The sequence below is a fragment of the Oreochromis niloticus genome, linkage group LG22 (assembly GCF_001858045.2).
Source record: "Oreochromis niloticus isolate F11D_XX linkage group LG22, O_niloticus_UMD_NMBU, whole genome shotgun sequence".
Lineage (NCBI taxonomy): Eukaryota > Metazoa > Chordata > Actinopteri > Cichliformes > Cichlidae > Oreochromis > Oreochromis niloticus.
The window spans coordinates 11,171,990-11,193,878 of record NC_031985.2 but is presented as its reverse complement, the minus strand read 5'-3'; the positions used below and the strand labels follow the sequence as shown (position 1 = coordinate 11,193,878).

Here is a 21,889-nt window from a genome sequence, read left to right as displayed (position 1 = left end):
TCCACCGCCGTTTGTTTTATATAAAGAAAAATCTGCAGTAAGTCTCCCGAAGTTGTATGAAAATATGCAGGTAAACTGTTAACTGATACCAGACTGGTTAAATTATACAGCTCGCTGAAGGCTGAGGCAGCCGTCCTATTTTACATGGAAGTGATACCTGCAGCAAACAGGGGTGAGTCTAAAGGGGGGCATGGGATGTACTAGGCCATATTAACTTAAAGGGTTTTGTAACATGTTTTGAATTGAATGTGAAATAATATAAAATATTTTATTAATTAAATTGCATTAATATTTAAAATATAAAAATAAAAGCTTTTTTTCACAAGCCAATAAAAATGTAAATGGGCCAGTAAAACCCTGAGCCACTGACCTGAAGGCTGTTAAGTTGGACACTGAATTATTATTAATATTAATTAATGTCTGCACCATTATAACATCTTCTTTTTTAGCAGCATAAAAACCTCCTATCAATATCAGAAAGCCTTCCAAGAAGACAGAGTAAAAGTACATTTTTAATGCCTTAGTTTAGGTTGCTTATGCATTTTATTTTATTTGACTTTGACTTTTGACTGTACTTTAGATTAGTTATATATTTTTGCATTTCAGAAAATTTTTCTTTAAAAAAATTTAATTTCAGTATGGCACGTACATACAATCGAGGGGTTTAGTTTTTGGTTTTTTTGACAGATGTTGTATGCAGTTAAACTTTAAACACTGCAATTTCTAAAATGGAAACCAATGAGCAGTTTATTTTGAAAGACCTGTGTTTTTGCCCTTTTGAATATTTATTATTGGCTCATTGGGAAGACCATGGGCAGCTAGGTATACACAGTAGCTGTAACAGGCCTGAGACTGGTTGAGATTTGCTCTTACTTCTTGTGCAAACTGAGCATTCTGGATTGTGTTCCTTTATAACCTTGTCAGTAGAGGATGAAAGGATGTGGTTTACCCCTGGATGGCAGGTAAAGTTGATGGTGTGGACCTAGTGGATAACTTGTGAGTGGACTGAAGACAGGACATACAGTTGGTTTGTGAAGCTGATTCTGGAATCATGTTCATTCTGCTGAGCCTGCTGAATGACATCTTCATTTTCCCAGGTCAGCCCTACAGAAATACAGGAACCAGAGCAGTAAGCCATTGTGAATTTGAATTTCCCAAAGAACAATTACAGTCTACGTTGCCTGGAATTGAGATGTTGTAGGTGACTGAAGATATGACAAATTTGGATGATTCTTGAAAGCTAGTTGAACTGCTAGCAGATCACTATGAGTAGAATGTGCATGAGTGTAGTTTACCTTCTGGGTCAGTAAGAAGAGTACTGTACAGTACAGCACTGTAAGAAGATTGCCCCCACCCCAGAGTCTGAAGCATTGACCTTTAAAACAAACTATTAATGGAGGTGAAGGCTGGAGTGAAACTGGGACTGTGATGAATCCTTGTTGTATCTCCTGAAAACCTTCTTGAAACAGAAGTGAAAGTGATATAGATCCTTGAAGTCAAAGGTAAAACAAAAACAAAAAACAACCACATTCAGGAAATTTCTGAAGACATCATTAAAAAAGGCTTAGAATACTGCAGGTGCATTTGTTAGACCAAAAGATATTACCAAGTACTCAAAGTGTCCTCATGTTTATTAAAAACTTTTTTCACTTCTTGTTCCTCTAGCGATCTGATTTAGTCAAATACATGGTCTAAGAGTTTTATCTTTCTACTCAACAAAAAGCCAGCTATAGTTGCTATTGGTCACGGTACTACTCAGGATTAGAGACAGATTAGGTGAGTCACATTCAGCAGGCCCAGAGACTGAGTTAGCAGGGCTCATTGTAAGTGGTTTGACTGGAAAAACAAACTTCAACTTAGTTCTTTCTTCCAACCAACTTATATGTGGGTTGTGTCCTTCTAGCCAGGGATTCCATAGATAATGAAATGAATGGGCTCAGTCTGATGTGTAATGGTAGCCAGCTGTTGTCTGTTTAGGGCAAAGCCTTTGAACCACCAACAAGTATCCCAACCTCTACTGCAGGCTGTTCTGTTTTGGCTGCACTGGAAAGGTGTCCACAGTAAAGCAACACCTTAGCCTCAAACCATCTGTCTCTCTGCCAGGGATAGTTTTGCTCAGTTGAGCTACATCAACACATCTGGATCTTCTCCCAGGAAGACAGAGAGGAACAAGCAGGGTGACTGAAAAAGCAGTGGTCGTTGTTCAGGATTTACTTTTTCTTTTCTTTTCACAGGCTCTTACCCTAAGGTGACTGTCAGCTTTAAATGCTAGGGAAAATAATGCAACTATAAAAGATGGTTTATCACAAGTAGCTGACCCTGAGATCTCTGGATTGGGTGAGTTCTTTTAAAAAGAAAGTAAAAACTCATCTTTTTAAACTTTTGGCTAACATTTTGTTTTGATGTTTTAGCATTTTTATTGTGAAGCATTTTGTAATATTTATTCTGAAAGCTCTATATGTATTTACCTTTACTTTAATCAATGTTTCTTTAATTATATTAAGAGAAAACAAATGTTTTATAATTCTCAATCATGGTTACTTCGGGAAGCTGTGAACATGTGGGCTATACCATGATGCATAGGTAATTTCACTCTCTATTAAAATAAAGTAAAAAAAGAAGAAGAAGTAAATAACAAAGTTTTTTAAATCAGTCATTCAGCAAGGTGAATTCAGAACTTAGAAATGTGTAACAATTATTTTTAACAAGATACAGCAAGCATGGCATGGTAACAACAACTGTGTGTCATCAGAATAGATGTACTGATAATCCAAGTTTAATTCAACTTTGCAGTATATGAGTCTCCTATCCTTACCTGTGACACTGCCTTATGTGATTTTCCACCTCAATTCAAGTTATTTGAGTGTTTCATAAAACTACAACAACAAAAACAACAACAAGGCAGTCTGTTTATTTGTAAATGTTATCTTAATTAATAATAAAACAAAGCACACTAAAAGTGAGGGCTTGACATTAATTGACATTGTTATGGTTATGTAATTAAAAAAAAAAAAAACCTTAATCTTTAGATGCCACAGTCACAGTTGAAACAGTCGCCCATAGTTTTTGTATAAGCAGTATTCACAGTCATACTGAAAACATTCTCCTCCTCTAATTTATGGTAAATTAGATAGCTGTGGCAACTGTAGCTGCATTAACCAAACAGGAAACAAAGCAAACTGTGTATCAGACAACAACGTGGTTGACGGAAAAAACCACACATGAAATTATCACAAAATCTAAGCGTCAACCCCCCACTGTTCTTGTTTGTTTCTTCTTTGTTGGACTAAGTATTACCAAATACACTGATATGTTAAAGCATTTAGTCTGGTCTAAAGTTTTGTTTTAACTTAGGTGTAGATAATATTGTTTTATCCTTGCATACCTGTTTCAATCTGCAAAAAGAAGTTTTGTTTTTCAGATTTGACTGCATCTCCCTCTTTATCACCACATGAATATTCTTACAGTCTATGTACCTCTGTGAACGCAGAGGCTTCAACATCCTGACCTCAGCTAGTCCTGCTGTTTCTGCATCACAAACACACACATTTATTCTTCATTATTTATTAACATTTAATATTTTGACAAACAGCAGAATCTTTTTGGTATTATCTGCAAATATTTCTTCGACTTTTGGTAGGCAGATAAGCCTTAAAACTGTCTCATTGCTTTTCTTAGAAGAAACACTTGTGACAGGTTTCTTTTTTACAGGATTATATTAAAAGAACTTTCTGTTAAATTTTAATGGATGGGGTTACACTTTATTAAAACTTTATGTTTATGGTAAAAAATATCTATATATATCTATCTGTCTGTAAGTCAGTCAGTCAGTCAGTCAGTCAGTAAGTTCCCCTCTCTCCCCTGTGGGGTTTTTGCAGGATATATCAAGCTAACACTTTCTGACTGGAGGATATATTTCTAACATTTCCTCCACACAATAATCTGGCTTATCGCCTCTTAAAAAATGTAAAACTAAGAGATGAAAGATATCTTCACAACAAATCACTGTTCATGTTTGTATGTTTGCATGACTTTACATTACATCCAAATGCAGTCTACTGAAAAAGACTAGAAGTTAACAACGATTTGACTTTGTTGTGGCAAACAATGTCCAGAACTAAAAAACAAAACAAAAAAGAACTGGAGAAAAAAGAGAGGAACACAGTATGAGGCAACACGACAGGCAAATTGAGGCTATAAAGTCACATGACGTAATGAGGGAAGTGGAAACAGGAGGGAAAATAAACACAGCTGAACACAACAAAGGTGAACAACAGTCAGGAAATAAAACCAGACACAATGCATGGGAGACCAATAAAAAAAGGAACTAAACAAAAACAATTAAGATCAGTGAACTTAACACAGGATAAAGAGATCAAATAAACTCTAATGCAAGTAGAAGCTGGAAGTAAGAGTTAAAGACTAAAAATACTAAAGAAAACACTTCAATATAAAGTAGTACGTTCACTCTGTTAAAATAAAGGATAAGCTCAAACATGTTAATGTCATCCTGGGGAAGAATAGGTTGTTTTTGGTTTTGTATGACTTTTTCAATCTTTGACAGTAGAGTCATTTATCTTTTATAGTGTGCTTTTAATTTTTATAGCTATGAGTATTATTGCATGCTTTTATTGTGAAGTTTGTTTTTAGTTTATGTTCCCCAGGCCCCCCACCCTGACTAATAATTTTCCTGACCTGGGAGAGTTCATGCCCTGGAATGAACCCGCCATTAACCAATGAGGGTGAGCCTTTCAGCCACCAAAGACCAATAAGAGGGTCTGGCGGTAGGGATGAAAGGTCAGTCCTGGTAGCAGCCATGAAAACAGCAGTAATGGACAGAAAGAATCAACCATGATGATGATGATGATGATGCTGACGACGATGACGACGACAATGACGACGACGTGGACACGGAGGAGACACAGGCAGATGTTATTGAGGGAGGTGAAGCAGAGGGACACCTTTGAGTGGAGCGTCTGGACGTGCCGGGAGATCGTTTTGGTTTCAGCTAGTGTTGCGCTAACGGCTGCTGACAAGTGGAGAACAGTGGCAGGCAGAGTTCTGAGCTCTGTACCAACCACCGACTAAATCTCAATTGTCGGGCCAAGTACCGACCCAGCCAGACAATTTTTATATTTTGTTCCTGTATATTAATTTTTATGCCCCCTGGCCAAGGCTGTTTTTACTTGTTTTTATTGTAAATAAATTCATTTTTTTACCTTTCTTAAAAAGCGCCTCTATTGCTTCTTGGTTAAACACTGCTCTCCACTCAGTCACAAGGGTCTTCCTTCTTATTGGGACTTTTCCTTCTACGTGAAATTGAAATCAAGACAAATACAAAGGAGTCGGTAACATTTTGGTTTCACTTAATATTTTTAAAAAGACATCTCTATAAATTTGGAGTTTACCCGGGGACAAAGTTTTTAGTACCGTTCTAGTTTCTGTTTTCATTCTGCCTGTTGTGCTAATTTTATTCACCAATAACATTTGAAAAGGTTGTGGTTACATTCAGGGAAACAGTATGAAGTATGATATTTGAAAAAACGCAATCAAAAAACCCAACGCTATTTTCTGACAACATTTTGTGAATTCAGTCAGCTTTGACTGAATTTACTATATTTAACAAACGATTTGCTTTATTTAAAAAAGTAAATCACTTTACCTTCAACATTTGTATCTTCAAGTCCAGTAAGTTTAAGATACAAATGTCTGAACCTTTCACAGAAAACTATAACAAAAAAGGCAATCTTTAAATTATAAATGAGGTCTTAAGTCATAATAAAACAGAATCTACAAGGAGGGGTTGGGATTCATTCCCATGTAAACTCAGTTAATAGTAGATATATATTTATCTTTATGTAGATGCTGGACACATTTGTGTTATAGGTTGTCTTTTTTGAGTTAGTGTTGTTTTGCTCAACTGAATTAAAACAATGAAGCTGCCCTTGATGTTTATGCACACAGTGTTTTACAATTTTATCGTAAACATTCACTTCCTCTTATTTACGGTAAACCAGATAGCTGTGGCAAACACAGCTGCATTAACCAAACAGGAAATGGCACACTGTGTATCAGACAATAACATGGCTGACTGAGGCAACCGCAAGTTAAAGTTATCACATAATCTAAGAGTTAGCCCCTCCTTTTCTTCTTTGTTCTTTGTTGGACTAAATGTTCAGACACTGAATTGGTTTTCAAGTATTGCTTTAATTTATGTGCAGATAATATTTTACCCCTGCATACCTGTTTTAATCTTCGAAAAGCACTTTTGTCCAGATTATTGGCTGTTTGATCATCACTCGGATCTGAATGAAGCTCCTTCCTGTTGTTTTTTTCACTGCATGAATGTTATTATCTTCTATGTAGTTCTGCAGACGGCTCCTCATGCCGAAGCTTTGGCATCCTGACATCACAATTGGCCCAAAGAAAGACATTTGTTCTGTAAAATTCATTTTTCACTCGAGCTTTGACAAACAGAAGAAAAAATCTCTTTGTATTATTGCAGATAATTCCTTTGGTAGACAGATGAGACTTAAGACTCTAAATATGTGTTCTGTTTCTGTAAATTTAACATGGAGTTATTTATACAAAACAACCTTCTGTTCAATTTAAAAGTTTTGTAATTTAAAGGATTGCGATTTGACTTGAACACTTTTAGTTTCCTTTCATTTAAAACTATAAAACCAATTACTTTCAGCATCATCAAGGTCACTGAAGAGCCAAAGATTTTCCCCATCCCATTTGTGTCTGTGGAGGTTTTTTTTTTTAATAGATGTGGTTTCCATAGATTGACAGTTTGATTATACTTTTCCCCACTGCACAAACTACATAATACACTTTGGCATTGAAATATTTCAAACACCAGAGAGAAATTAACAGACTGAAACTGTTTTTCCCAATAAACATATAAAGAGACACCCATGATTTTTCAGGTAATATGTTTTGTAAATTCAAGATCAGAAAAACAAGAGATTTCACTGGTTATGTTGCTGTTTTAGCACAATTATATTTTATTTGTCAGATTCAGATTTCTGTAAGGGAGTTTCAAATGTAAATATATTTAGAAACACTACCTTTTAAAAATAGCATCATTTAAGCCTATGTGTCTCCTTGTAATTATGTTCTAGGCTAAGCCTCAGCTGAAACTGTACAGTCTGATTTGTCAAAGTAAAGAAAAAAATTGTCAAGGACAAAAGCAACATAGCTTGCTAACCTATTAATATCTTAGTAGTACACTCTTAGGCTCTCCAGCTTAACACAACAAAAAGGGAGAGGGCGCCACCTTGTGGCGCTTTTCTGCAATTATGCTTCACAAAGGAAGGAGGTGCTGAAAGGGGAGAACCTAATGGGGATTTTGAAAAAATTCTGAGATCTGTTCATTAAAGTTGGAAGTAAGTTAATGTTGCATAAAGATTTATAAGGAAATCGGTGAAGGAAATCGGTGACTTCTGTTTAGGATCAGCTAATGCCTGATATCACCACAGGTTCCTTCATCACTATGTTTACCCCCCCCCCCCCCTTTTTTTTTTTCCTATGCATGGATCTTCTATATGTAGCTTCTTTTGCATCCTCTACTTGACTGTACAGGAGGGAAGTCAGTCATAGGTGGACCTGGAAAGCAGGATGGCAGCTTTCTGCCTTAAATCAGTGCAGAGACTTTTATATAGTGCTGGTGTGAGCTGGGGGGAACCAGCCTGTGCCCTGTTGAGGATGGCTGGAAGATGGGGCTACATGTTCAACTTTTCCTGACAAAATCTCAAGAGCTGAATACTGTCGGGACTTCTACAAAAAGCATGGAGTTTTTAAGTACATGAATGGATGGGGGGCCTGGAAGTGGGGCTTTGGGTATGGGAGGAACCTGTTTTCTCAAACACAGTTTTCGGTTCATCACAATTTGTTTCTGTGAGCTGGAAACAGATTTATGAGGACAGGTGTTGGCAAAGCATCTGTCATCTGTCTGAAGGGACAAGGTAGTGAGACACTAAAGGAGTTCAGTAAGCTGACTGGGCTTAGAGTAGTCCAGAAGGCTCTATCGGAGTTGGTGAGGAGCTGTACAGTAGTGTCGCAGGAGGAGGCTGCTGATTTTCCTCAGCTGATTGTTTTGAAGCACTGCAAGCGGAAGCGAAGTTGCTGTCCATGTGAACTGCACGCCTGGGATAATTTAGACAGCTGCGGGATAAAGCCTTGTACATGGCCTGTGTGAAGGTGAGTATCGCGGGGTGTGGTTTGTAGCTCAGCTCCTGGGAAGGGTTGGAGCGGCGGGTTGTGGTTTTTAGAGTGTTGTGGAAAAGCGCGGAAGGAATGGAGCATGTTTGGAGATAGGCACCGAAAGGAGAAGGATTATTCACCATGGACACCGGGAGAAGTCACAGCATGGGAGCGGGAAGTTTAGTTAAGAGTCTGTTCATAGCTCCTCAATTTTGTAGTTTTACTGTTCTTAGTTCCTAGCTTCTAGTTTTGTTTTCTTTTCCATTGTTTGTATTATTCAAGTTTGCTGACACAGCATTAAAGGTGCCTCCTTGAGTTCACTCCTTTATTTCTCCTGAGTTCTGCATTTGGGTCCTTCATCCTGCCTGCCACAGCACTAACCATGACAGGGGCTGTTTTGCTACTACTGGCACTAGTAAATTGCATAAAGTGGAAAGAGGAGGACTACCTTAAAAATTATTCGATTTCATCTCAAATCAACAACTAGATGGTTAAAACTTGGCTGCAATTTTATGTTCCAGCAGGGCAATGACAAAACCACTGACCTGCAGGAAAAGCTGTGCCATGAAACTAACCAATTTAAATGAACGTTACCGATTCTGCATATGAGAGTGCTCAAATATATAACCAGAATTATGACCAAAGCTTGTTGATGGCTATCAAATTTTCTGGTTGAGGTGAAACTTGCTAAGAGACATTTAACCAAGTATTAGTGGAGGTGTATGTCTATATTTGAGCCTGGATGTATACTTTGATGTGGTTTAGAGACAATCCACCCAGTTCTTTGTTTTAAAGTCATTAAAGATGGATGCTGTACAATTGTTCCACAGTGGAAAAAGAACAGTTTAAAGAAATAATTAACCCCCCCCCCCCAAATTAACATGATATCATGCCAGTGATGAGTGTATGTAAACTTGACCACAAATTCTAAAAAGAAGTCTCGGCATGGTGAGCTGTTGTCTATCCTCAGTCATTTCAAAAATAAATAATTGTGAGAACTTCATGTTTCAAAGTTTTCTGTTAAATTTTGAAGGACAAATAGGAGATTTTATCTACAATGTAAAATGCATTCTTTAAATGTGTTTTATTGTAACCGGATTCACAAAAACACTACTTGTTTTGACTAATGTGGATGTCTGTGCAGTTTAATTTTCTTACAGGCAAAATTTATTTTAGATGTCGACATGCAGCGTCCATCTGCCTCATCTGTGTTTGTTTTTTTACTCAGGCTCATTTGTCTTTGGGTGTAGCACCTTTCCTTAAGATTTATACACAAAACATATTTAGTTTTAAAAGAGTGTGCAGCAGACTGAAGCTTTATTTTTTTCCCACAACACATTTACCAGGAAACCAAGGAATTTCACTGGTCATATTATGGTTTTAGCACATAATAATAAAATCTGGCACAAAATAATAATTCACATTTATTTCATTATAAACAGTGTCTATATTTTTTTTCTTTAAACATTTCTGAATGGAAGCTTTAAATGTTTGCAGCATTAGCTTTATAAAAATGGTCTCAATGTGTCCTTTACTTTCACTGTTTTTATGCTGAACTGAATTTTAGTCACACAGAACCACAGCTGGTTTCTCACAAATACTTCCATGATTTACTTTGCAGGAATTATCAAACCAATACATTCGCCCCATCTTCACACAATCCTCTCCATTCCAATCGTCTGGCTCAAGAAAGGACCAAGATGCCAACCTACGGGATGAAAAACAGAAAGGACATTAATTGTAAAAGCTGAACTTTGATTCTGAGAAAGAACAAAAATATTTTCATAATTTGTTCAATTTTTTAAAACACATATGCCACTACTGCATGTCATAAAATGTGTATCCTCTTTTCCATCGTTTGTGTTTTGTTATATCCAATATGAATACCCAAATGTCTTTTCCTTACATTATAATTCACATTTAAGGTGACATTTATGAGAAATGTAATATAATCTAATTGTACTGAATCAAACCTTTCATTCAGTGGTGAGCCGTCCACCCACAGCCATCTGCCCTCTTCTGCTGAGTCTGTCAGTCCGATCCAGAAATGGCTCCCATATTCAATTTTTGTCTTCAAGAAACTCTAAAAAGGAAAATTTGATCAAATTAGTTTGTAAAACTTTCTGTTCTGGGATGATGAAACATGAGGGTGAGAACATGAACCTGCAGCAGTGTTTTATACCTGCTCCTCACTGCTGTCTATCTTAACCAGGTCTCCTCCTTTAGTCCTACATTCAGTTCTGCTCTGATCCCAGGATGATTTTCTTGTGGAGAAATAATAGCACTTTCCTTCATGTTGCTTCCAGCCATCTTCACATTTATAACATGAATCATCTTTGAAGAGATTACATCAAACACTTCATTCAGGTGGAAGAAATCCCTGTTCATGTTTGTGTGATTTTGGAGTCTGTCCTACAGTTACAATCTAACGTACTGATTCTGTCAGTCCAATGTCTCGTTAATCACAGGATTTAAAACAAACAAAAACAGCAAGAAAAGCAACCACAACGAAAAAGCCATGACAAAGACAAAATATAAAACTTACTATTATTTCAGGAGTTTGTGGGGTTGTAAGCTGTATCCGTTAGGGTTCTTAGCCCATTGACCCAGTGTTTTGTGTTTACTGTGTTTTGGTGTCTTGTTTATTCATTATGTTCTCTGTCCATTTTATATTTCCTAGTTTAGTTTGCTTACACCCTTGAGTTCATTCAGTACTTCTAGTTTAATTGACCTGGTTGTTATTTCAGACAGTTTATGTCTTTGTCTCGTCTTTGTGTCCTTCCTTCAGCTTTCCCCCAGTTAGGTCAGTCTTCATGTTCGTCTAATTGCTGTTTCCTGTCTCTGTGTGTCTGTCTGGTTTCTCTCGCCCTCTCTATCCTCCCTCTTTTTTTCAGTCTGCGTCTCAGTGTGTGTGTCTCGTACTTCCTGTTTTAGTTTGAAAGTCTCTTGTTCTGTGTGTACCATGTTCAGCTGTGCTTTCTTTGTCTCATCAGTTGATTGTTTTCAGCCGTGTTCCCGGGTGTTTCCTCTTTGCCCTAAATCCCTCTAATGCATTTTTAGTACACCCCTCCGTCTAGCATTGCGTTATCCTTCATGCGCCGCTGTGTGTTCTGCCTGCTTGTCTAGTGTCAGTTCCTTACAGATTGGTTTCTGTATTGTTTTAGTTCAGCAATAAAGCTGCCTTTGAGCTTAGCTTGCCTCCCCGAGTTTGCATTTTGTGTCTTCCATTCCTGCCTGTCTCATACTGCTTATGACAGAATCATGCTGTAAGATTGTGTTACTGTTATGGAAAAGAGATGTTTTTCTTCATTTCTGCAAAATTTTCAGCACGATCATCTACTTTTGATTTGACAGCAGCAGGATGCTCCTTTGATCCTGTTTCCTTAATCAGAGGATAAAAAACACGTCAAAGACAAAATATAAAACTTACTCATGTTTATTTCAGGAGGTTGTGGGGTTGTAGTTTGTATTGGGCTGCACGTTTGTGTTACTGTTATAAAAAAGAGATTTAAAAAAATTATTTTCATAGATTTTTTCAGGCAGGAGGATGGTCCTTGTGTCATGCAGCTGTATATTTGTTTATGCAATTGTTTTCTGCAGATACAAATGTGTTCAAAATTCATAACGTACTAATTTTTACTTCAGGCTCCGGACATGTGGGCTGCACTGTACTACATGGTTTGATTTCAGGAGGTCTCTCTAAAAAACAAAAAACAAATTAAAAAACAGGCTTAAAAAGAATAATTATTCATCAGGATCAGTTATGAGAATGAACATAAATTAAATATTAAAATGTTGGAAAAAATGCTAAGCAACATTTAATAATATAAATAATAATGTGTGTTATATGATTAAATTCCAGAGGTCACAAACAAAAGTTTAGTACAAAATTACAGTGTAGTCTCATGTTCTTACCTGTGACATCAGCTTTTACAGTTTCCTGCTTCATCTCAAGGTTTCTGAGCATGTCCCTGGTTTTCAAAAGCTCCAACACTTATTAAAACAATAAAAATAAAATAAGAAAAAAATCTATCAGTAACATATTTGGTTTCACTTTATATCTGTATCTGAATTTGATTTTCCAGAGTCTAAAGCCAATGAGAAGATTTTTGTTACCAGAACCTCTTGTTTCAGTACACCTGTAGTCTTGATTTTTTCACATATGAGCAGGCTTTGGTAGCATGCAGGTAAAGAATATGTGCATATAACCAGAGAACAAAGTAACTTTTTAAATCTTAAAATCATTGGCTATTGACCTGAATGCGTAGTGCAACCACTTCTAAAGTTTTTATAATAAAACGGTATAGTTAAATGAAGCTTTTAAATATTCGATTTTTTTAATTGAATATAATTTGTATATATGCTAATATTAAAATTTAATAAATCTAATGTTAAAAATAAGACGCTAGCCAGGCATTCTTCTTCCACTGACGGCTGCGGGTGTGTTGCATGAGATTCATGAATAAGAATGTTTGAGTCACAGTTAAATTATGAGTTTTAACTTAGCTTACAAATAAAATAACATAATAAATAACAAGTTTTTCTTCACAATTTTATAATAAACATTTTGATTGTCAATAATTTACGTTAGATCAGACACTTACTTAATTAAAGCTACATGAATAAAACTATAAACTCACAGAGATAAGTTACCACGAGAGCCGATACCAGGAGAACACAGACAACCAGCACGGCCACTCTGAGCTTTAACGCATTGTTTGATTTTGCATGTTGAGAGTGAAGAGCTTCACCTGATTTAGAGGAGACAGAAAGCGAACCACAAGTACATAAACATTTAATAAATAGTTCTAACTCTAGTGCATCTGAGGACAGATTTAAAGATATGTGTTTGTCTTGTTTAAAATGAAAGAAAAAATTAAAACAGGTAAGAATCACAGCTGGATTAGACCAACGAGAAACATGACAAAGTGCATATTACATAACAATAAGGCTGACTTCTTCAAATGACCTTTTTAATATATTTATATTTTAAAATTCTAAGTAAAAGGTTAAGATATTTCAATTAAAAGAGTATTGTTTAATTTCAGTACACGTTACGTTCTATTACAGTGTTGTTCACAAAAATGTATAAAAAGTTTTTCTCCTCCCTGTTGATTTACCACCACATTACTTTTCTTACCTTCTATGTATTTCTGTGGACGGCTCATCATACTGAGGCTTCAGCTGACTTCAGAGTTAGTCCAACTGTGTCTTATTATTTTAATCAATTCCTTCAATATTTACTGAAAATTCTGCATCAAGATTCACCTCTGCGACCCTCACCTCAGGCTTTTCAAAGAAAAATGAAGCACAACACCTTTCACAGCTCTATTAAAAAAAAACTTCCTGATGACTTTAAAGGATGGGGAGGAGGGTCTATCTACAGCGCAGCTCATCTATTTCAAGACAAAATCAAAGAGATACTAGAGCAGAAAAAATATTACCGCCAGAGAAGCTTCTCAAACAGCAGTTTAAAAAAACAAACCTGTTCAACACAAATGTTTGAAAACTCATTTCAAACATTTGCTTAGCTACATGCATGACAAATTCTATTATTAACACATCAATAATTTCCATCTTTTATGGAAAATGTGAAATATTTCTATAAAAACAGAAAAAAAGACAAAACAAAGCTGTTGGTCAGTCCTAACTAACTCTCTACAATCACTGTTTGTTCTCATCATTTTTGTTACCTGTGATCTCATCATTAATCATCATGCTAATTAATTTCATTTCAGCTGAAAATATATAAAGTGGAACAGGAGAGTAGTTACTGTATGTTTAACAATAAGAGTACATTTTATGGCTGTTTTTGAAAACATGTTTCTGTCTTGCTTAGCATTTGCTAAATATCTAATATATTCCTAACACAGTGTATCTTTGTGCAGCTACAAGAATGTCAAATGTTTTTGTCAATTACAGTTTCTCTCACTGTTTTCTCACAGCAGTGTCTCACAACGCCGAATGCGAGAAGCACAGCCACAGGAAACAAGAGATTTTGTAGTGACTACACATTAAAATATCACCTATAATTGATAACAGTTGGTTCCTTCTTTTCTTCTAACTTTTTTCTTTCTTGGTTTAAGTGTTATCATACATACTGATGTGTCAAGTTTTATGCACAGATATTGTTTTATTCCTGCTTTGATTTAGCACCACACTGATATATCAGACCTTATATGTAGCTCTGGGGATGGTTCATCATCTTTTTGTGGTATTTATAGCTATTTCATAAAACTTCATGAAAGACAGATGAGCATTAAGACTCACTTTAAATGTTTCCCAGCTCGTCTCTTTAGGATTTTCAGAAAAACATTTGTAAATTATTTTGTTCACTGTTTTCTAGTGAAAGAATTTCCCATTAGACTTCATAAAGTGGGGATTAGACATTATCTGCACCCTGTGCTTTAAACTTTAAAACTATGAAACTTTTTACACTAGCAGTCAAATGTTTGAACACATTTTCTCATTTAATGGTGTTTCTTTATTTTTATGATTATTTACATTGTAGATTCTCACTGAAAGCATCAAACTATGAATGAACACATGGAATTATGTAGTAAACAAAGTGCGAAGTAACTCAAAATGTTTTACATTTTAGATTCTTAAAAATAGCCACCCTTTGATTACTGCTTTGCACACTCTTGGTGGAGTCACCGGAAAACAGTCTTGAAGGAGTTCCCAGAGATGCTGAGCACCTGTTGGCCCTTTTGCCTTCACTCTGCGGTCCATCTCATCCCAAATCATCTCAATTGGGTTTAGGTCAGGTGACTGTGGAGGCCAGGCCATCGGGTGCAGTACTCCATCACCCTCCCTTTTGGTCAAATAGCCCTTACACAGCCTGGACATGTGTTTGGGGTCGTTGTCCTGTTGAAAAACTAAATGATGGTCCAACTAAACGCAAACCAGGTGGGACTGCATGTTGCTGCAGGATGGTGTGGTACCCATGCTGGTTTCAGTGTGTCTTCAGTTTTGAATAAATACCCAAAAGTGTCACCAGCAATGTACCCCCACACCATCACACCATGCATGTAAAGACCATCTGCTCATCTTTTCTGTGCTGCACAAAGACTCGGCGGGTGGAACCAAAGATCTCAAATTCTTACTCAGACCAAAGCACAGATTCCACTGGTCTAATGTCCATTCCTTGTGTTTCTTGACCCATACAAATCTATTTTACTTGTTGCTTTTCCTTAGTAATGGTTTCTTAGCAGCCTTTGACCATAAAGGCCTGATTCATACCGTCTCCTCTAAACAGTTGAAGTAGAGATGTGTCTGCTACTGGAACTCTGTGTGGCATTTATCAGGGCTCTAATCTGAGGTGCTGCTAACTTGGGATTGGTGACTCAGATGAATTTGTCCTCAGCAGCAGAGATGACTCTTGGTCTTCCTTTCCTGGGTCGGCCCTCATGTGAGATGGTTTCATTGTAGCGCTTGATGGTTTTTGTGACTGCACTTGGGGACACATTCAAAGTTTTAGCAATTTTCCGGACTAACTGACCTTCAGTTCATAAAGTAATGATGGACTGTTGTTTCTCTTTACATAGCTGATTGGTTCTTGCCATAATTTAAATTCTAACAGTTGTCAAATAGGGCTGTCAGCTGTGTACCAGCCTGACTTCTGCACAACACAACTGGTCCCGACTCCATTAAGAAGACATTACACAAATGAACCCGGACAAGGCACACCTGTGAAGTGAAAACCATTTCAAGTGACTACATCATGAGGCTCACTGAGAGAAGGCCAAGGGTTTGCAGCGCTGTCAACAAAGCAAAGGGTGGCTACATTCAGGATTCTGAAATATGAACCATATTTAGAGTTCTGTAGCAAAGAGAAAAGTTGATAACTCTGTATATCTTGCTTCATATATTTGATGTCTTTCTATATTGTAGATACATACTAAAGTAGTAAAAATAAAGGAAAAAACATTAAATGAGAAGGCGTGTCCAAACTTTTGACTGCTGGTGTAGTTTCAGTATCATCAAGGTCACTTAGGCTCTGCTGGTCCAGCAGTAGTTGGTCTGATTTAATGCAGGAATCATTTCAGATCTTGATTTGCTTAAATAACTTGCTCATCTGTGCGGTTTATCTATTTATAGGGTTGTTATTATTGTGCATTTGTGTCTTAAAAACATTTTATAGATTTATATTTTTTATCATTTTCAACATACTACAGAATTAATTTCAAGAGACTCAAAGGTAAAAAAGTACCACGTTGTTTATTATAATTTCTCAAACTGCACATCTACAGCTCAAAGCAATATCCATTCATTTTCTGCAGTTGTTTTTTTTCTTGTTATGTTATTACACTTTTTTTGGATGTAAGCTTGATAGTTTGAGGTGTTAGCTGTCAGGGTGAGCTGTGTGGTAAGACCCAAAACACAGGACTCAGAGATGGAATAATTAGGGCAGCTTCATTGGCTGTGGAAAAAAAAACCCAAACAAAAAATAACAACAAAAATCAAAAAAACCAAAAACAATTTTTATTTATTTATCTTATTTATTTTTTTTAAGTGGCAGGTAATTTCAAATGGAATATTTCTATCAGCCCAACACACAAAATGTTTGTCACGCAGTGTGTTGATAACTAAAGGTCGAGTTGCTGTATTTCACAATGAGAAAATAAAGAGCCAACTTCACTCAGATATCAAGAAAGATAAGAAAGACAGGACAGGAGAGGAAGAAGAGAGGTTTGATTTAAAGGTAAGGATTGCTCAGTGGGGTTTGATAAAGTGCAGATTTAAAGCTTGTAAGTCCTCATGTGTTGAAATTCGATATTGGGTCTCTACATGTGACGTTATGTTTTTTCAGATTATGAAACATGCTGCAAATCAGACTGAGGTAGACTAACTGTTATTTAAAGGTCTCATGAAAATCCTCTGCAGGTTAGTGCAGGATACACAGGTTAGTTTGCTGTACTATGTCGGATTTAAAGTAACGAACAGTGTGCGAGTTGTACAGTGGCTATGGTTTCATTTTCAGAGTTAATCTCTACTACGCTTGATGTAACCTAACATGAATTTTTGCTGTTGATGCTGAGATTTATTGACTGAATTTCATCTTCCTACCAACTTTATACAGCCTAGAAAATAAGACAGCATAAACAGCGTAGTGTCAGTGTAGAGGATTGAAATCAGCCAGGACAACTCATGACACATCTGCTTACAATTTGGCGAATTCTGTTGTGTACATACACAAAGAGCAGCTGATCACAGCCTGTACACCAAGGAAACCTACTGGAGCTCTCACTAGAAATTGTTATTTGTGATTCTTTTACCCACACCGAGCCATTACAACTAATTTTAGGGCTCCCCCACTTGCTGAGACTGTACACATTTTCCTGTTTAGAGGCAAAAACACCATCTACAATGTAGGCAATAGAAAATAAATATAGTCTTTATTTTCCTTCTTTTCCTTTAGATTCAAGCTGAGTATAATTAGAATAAATGAAGGTTAGACTAAAGTTTGCATTCCTATCTACTGATATTATGTTTTTATTTAGAAACGTCCTCCAAAGAGCTAATTTTTACTTTGAGTACATTTCAGAGCTTGTAATTTTCCTTGAGTAAAGAAATTGAATCATTACTTCAACTTTTACTGGAGTATTTAACAGCAGTATTTGTACTTTTACTTAAGTACAGAATGTCTATACTTTTGCCAACTTTGATTTTGTTACACAAAAACAACAAAAACTTTATTTCTGGTTGCTGTATGTAGTCTTGTAGATTGTCTTCACATTTTGAAAGTTTTTTCATTTGTCACAGTTCAAACAGTCAGCCATAGTTCTTGTGTATAGTATTTTTAGTCTTACTGTAAACATTCCCCTCCTCCTTTAAATTATGGTAAGTCAGATAGCTGTGGAAACCATAGCTGCATTAACCAAACAGGAAACAACAACAAAGTTCACGGAAGAAACCACACGTTGAAGTGTTACACCCCCCCGTTTGCTTGTTTGTTTCTTCTTTGTTGAACTAAATATCAAATATACCAAATACACTGATATGTTAAAGGACTGAATGTGTACTATAATTCGGTCTTAATTTATGTGCAGATAGTATTGTTTTATCTTTGCATACCCATTTTAACCAGCAAAAATCAGTTTTGTTTTTCAGATTTGACTCTTTATCAGCACATGAAATGTTCTTACCCTCTGTGTAGCTCTGTGAACAGCTTTTCACGCCTTGGCATCAACATCCTGACCTCAGTTATTCCGGTGAACAGAAATGTGAACAGAAATGTGAACAGAAACAAGGGCTTGTCCGGAATGGCTTCACCTATGACACATGAAAAACTTTGTGAATCTTCATGTTTTTAGGAAGGTTCAGACGAACAGTCACTGGATTAATGACAGACCGTACCTCAAACGGCCCAATGAACCGAGGGGCTAGTTTCTTTGATTCAATTCGTAGAGGTACGTACTTGTGTTAGAGCCAGACTTTCTGGCCAACTTGATAGGTGTCAGCTGGAACAAGCCGACGATTTGCTAGACGTTTATTCTGTTCAGCTGACCTGAATAGAGTGCTCCGTGTGGTTCTACAAAAACTGTGACAGTGGCACATGTTATGCTGCATGAAAGATACTGCTAGTATCCCTTCAGTGATGGACAGTGCAGGGGTAGGTTCCCCTAGGAAAGCCTCAAATGGAGAGACTCCAGTGGCTGCAGATGTCATTAAATTGCGAGTGTACTCCACCCATGCCAACTGGGAAACCCATGTGGACGTTTGACGAGGCCACACACCAAAGAACCGCCTACAGCTCCTGGTTGGCCCTCTCTGCTTGGCTGTTGGTCTGCAGATGAAACCCAGAAGACAAATTGACTTGGCTCACTTTTTCCGTACAGAATTCCTTCCACACACACGAGATGCGAACTGGGACCCTGATCTGACATAATATCTTGAGGAATGCTGTGTAATCGAAAAACAAGGTCTCTTAACAATGTAGCAGTCTCGAGAATGGTGGGCAACTTGGGTAAGGCAACAAAGTGGTTGTTTTAGAAAAACAATGATGGTTAGAATAGTGGTGTTACCTGATGGAGGTAAGCCAGTAACGAAATCCAAAGCTGTGAGACCTTGGCCTCTTGGGCATAGGAAGAGGTAGAAGAAGGCCAGCGGGACGGCATCTTTTACTAGAGATGGCCACCAAAATAGACGTTTTGAAAATAGACGTTTTTTCCGGGTGACAGACGAATCTGTCTGTGTGCGCCCAGTGCATGACTAAAAACACAAGGAAGTATTCTGGTGTGTTGCATGTGTGACTGGCAGCTTGTGAGCTGCAACCACAGTAAATAAAATGGCTCAAAACAACACTCTCTGGACCACACCACACCACAGTGGTGCCGAAACCCAGGAGGCGGCACGGTGGGTCCTTACCGGAGCCAGGGAAGGGAGGAGCTGCCCCAGATGTTGGCTGAAATGGCGGCCACCCAGCGGGAGCTGGTGGCGGGGGCGCCGCCGGCGGAAAGAGCTGCGGGACAGGACTAGGCTGAGCGCCACCTGGGGCGAAATGCGGAGCGGTCGACACCGCTGCCGCCAACCACACCAGTGGAAACTGGTGGTGGGGAAGCGGTGGAGGAGCCGTGTGGGACACCTCGGCAGCCGGAGGTGGTAGACAGGGCACACGGGGTTCCGCGCCTGCCGAAGGAGGGGGAACAGCTGGGTGAAAGGATGCTCCTGCTGGGAGTGGTGGAGGAGCCTCTCAACCGGAGGCGGCGGACAAGGTGCGCAAGGGTCTGTGCCGGCCGGAGCAAGAGGGGCAGCTGTGCGAAGGGCTGCTCCAGTCAGGAGCGGTGGAGAAGCCGCTCCAGCTAGTGGTGGACGAGATGTGAGAGGGTCTGTGCCCGCTAGAGGTGGAGGCGCCACTCCAGCTGGAAATGGAGGAATTGCATGAGGATCCGCTCCAGCCGGGAGCGGTGGAGGAACCGTGTGGGGAGATGGAGGTCCCCGTGCCAGGGGAGCCTACTCGATCTAGGTCCGAGATTGAGGCGCGAGATGCTCCGGAGCAACGGATGCCGGCCCATCTGCCCGTGAGCAGGGGCTCACAACCGTGCTTGCAGGGTTGTGCTGGCTCGCCAGGTGACCGTGGGCGGCGTCTGGAACGGACACAGCCCTGTTGCCGAGGTCGGAAGCCGGTTGGGGAGAGTAGGTTTGGCCAGATGGCTCCCTGGCCTCAATCGGGCGATGGGGGTGTGTGGTGAGTCGTGGTCAGCGGTGCCGTGTGGACGTACCTGCACGGCTTCAGCAATCACGCCCACCGTGTTAAAAACACGGGGAAGCAGAGGTTGTTGGGTATTGTGGTGTGTTGCATGTGCGGCTGGCAGCTTGTGAGCTACAGTTGCGGTAAATAAAATGGCTCAAAACAACACTCTCTGGACCCGCTGTGTCTCTATCACACCACATTGGGCTTCTCCTTTTCTGAAGCCTCATGATGTGGTGGGAACTGGTGTGAAAGAGCGTCTGGCTTTGTGATCCAAGATCTGACTTGAGGGGCATTCGGGCGCTTGGCAGCTTGTGGGCAAGTCAGGTTCTCATGATCCATCCAGATGAGCATTGGGTGTTCATTTCCCTCCAACCAATGCCTCCACTCTTCTAGAGCCAACTTGACATGATCGCCCATGTCATAGTTTTGCTCTGATCAAGAGAGATGTCGAGAGATAAAAGCACATGGATGCAATTTACCTTTGGTGCATTCTGAGAGGACAGCCTCCACGCCAGAATCAGAGGCGTCCACTTTCACCACAAATGGTTTGCTGAGGTCTTGCTGGACCAGGATGGTGGAGGAGAAAAGCTGCTTGAGTTGATCAAAAGTGTGTTGCGTGGAGGGTGACCACTGCAAAACAACTTTAGGTAAGGTGAGTTGCGTTAGGGGCCCAACGACTTTGCTGAAGTCCCTAATAAACCATTTATAAAAATTGGCAAACCTGAGAAACCTTTGTAAATCTTTCCGAGTCTGGGGCTCAGGCCACTCCACCACGGCCCTAATCTTGGCCGGGTCTGCCCGGAGCTGGCCCTGCTCCACAATGAAACCCAGGAAAGAAACTGTTTGCATGTGGAAATCACACTTCTCAGCTTTGACAAATAGGCAGTTTTCCAGAAAGCGGTGTAAGACGAGACGGATGTGGTTCACATGGTCGGAGTGAGTCTTGGAAAAGATGAGAATGTCATCCAGATTGACAAAAATGAAATGGTTAAAGTCCCTCAAAACATCATTCACCAGAGCTTTGAAAAGAGCAGGTGCATTGGTCAAACCAAATAGCATGACAAGATACTCGAAGTGACCTAGGTGAGTGTTGAAGGCAGTCTTCCATTCCTCACCTTTTAGGATTCTGACCAAGTGGTGGAGGTCCAGTTTAGTGAAAATGGTGGCTCTAACATCCCGATGTTGTTATTGTTTAGACAGTTGTAGGGCCACGTGAAGTTAACTAAAATACTGTTCTTGTATATTTTTAATGTGTCTTATTTAATATTTATTAGGTAAATTTTCACAGTATTTGAACCTTGTGTTCAGTGGTGAGCCACCAATCTACAACTATCTGCCCTTTTCGGCAGATACTGTCAGTTCTACTCAAATGCAGTGTTGGGACTAACGCGTTATTAAGTAACGCGTTACAGTAACTACGTTATTATTGTGGTAACGAGCACGGTAACTAGTTATTATGCCAAAATCAGGAACGCGTTACTCGTT

The 21,889-nt window shown here is 38.8% G+C and overlaps 1 protein-coding gene, 1 long non-coding RNA gene and 1 other non-coding gene across 5 annotated transcripts in view; 1 reads left to right on the top strand and 2 right to left on the bottom strand.

Annotated features, from left to right (window-relative positions):
- Window positions 1-21,889, bottom strand: part of LOC102079139 (C-type lectin domain family 4 member M) — a 66,647-nt gene that overhangs the window by 21,484 nt on the left and 23,274 nt on the right. The gene's annotated exons all lie outside the window — the stretch shown is intronic.
- LOC102079075 (uncharacterized) lies at window positions 36-5,761 on the top strand. Of its 2 annotated transcripts, XR_002057944.2 has the most exons (3): window positions 36-172; window positions 2,235-2,337; window positions 4,651-5,761. It is a non-coding gene; the product is annotated as an uncharacterized LOC102079075 (long non-coding RNA). The 2 variants fall into 2 exon arrangements; XR_003215868.1 differs by having other exon boundaries at window positions 2,235-5,761.
- On the bottom strand, window positions 9,620-11,600 carry LOC109196496 (uncharacterized). The gene is made up of 4 exons (XR_003215867.1): window positions 10,754-11,600; window positions 10,391-10,542; window positions 10,182-10,291; window positions 9,620-9,916 (listed from the first exon to the last, which is right to left on the bottom strand). It is a non-coding gene; the product is annotated as an uncharacterized LOC109196496 (transcript).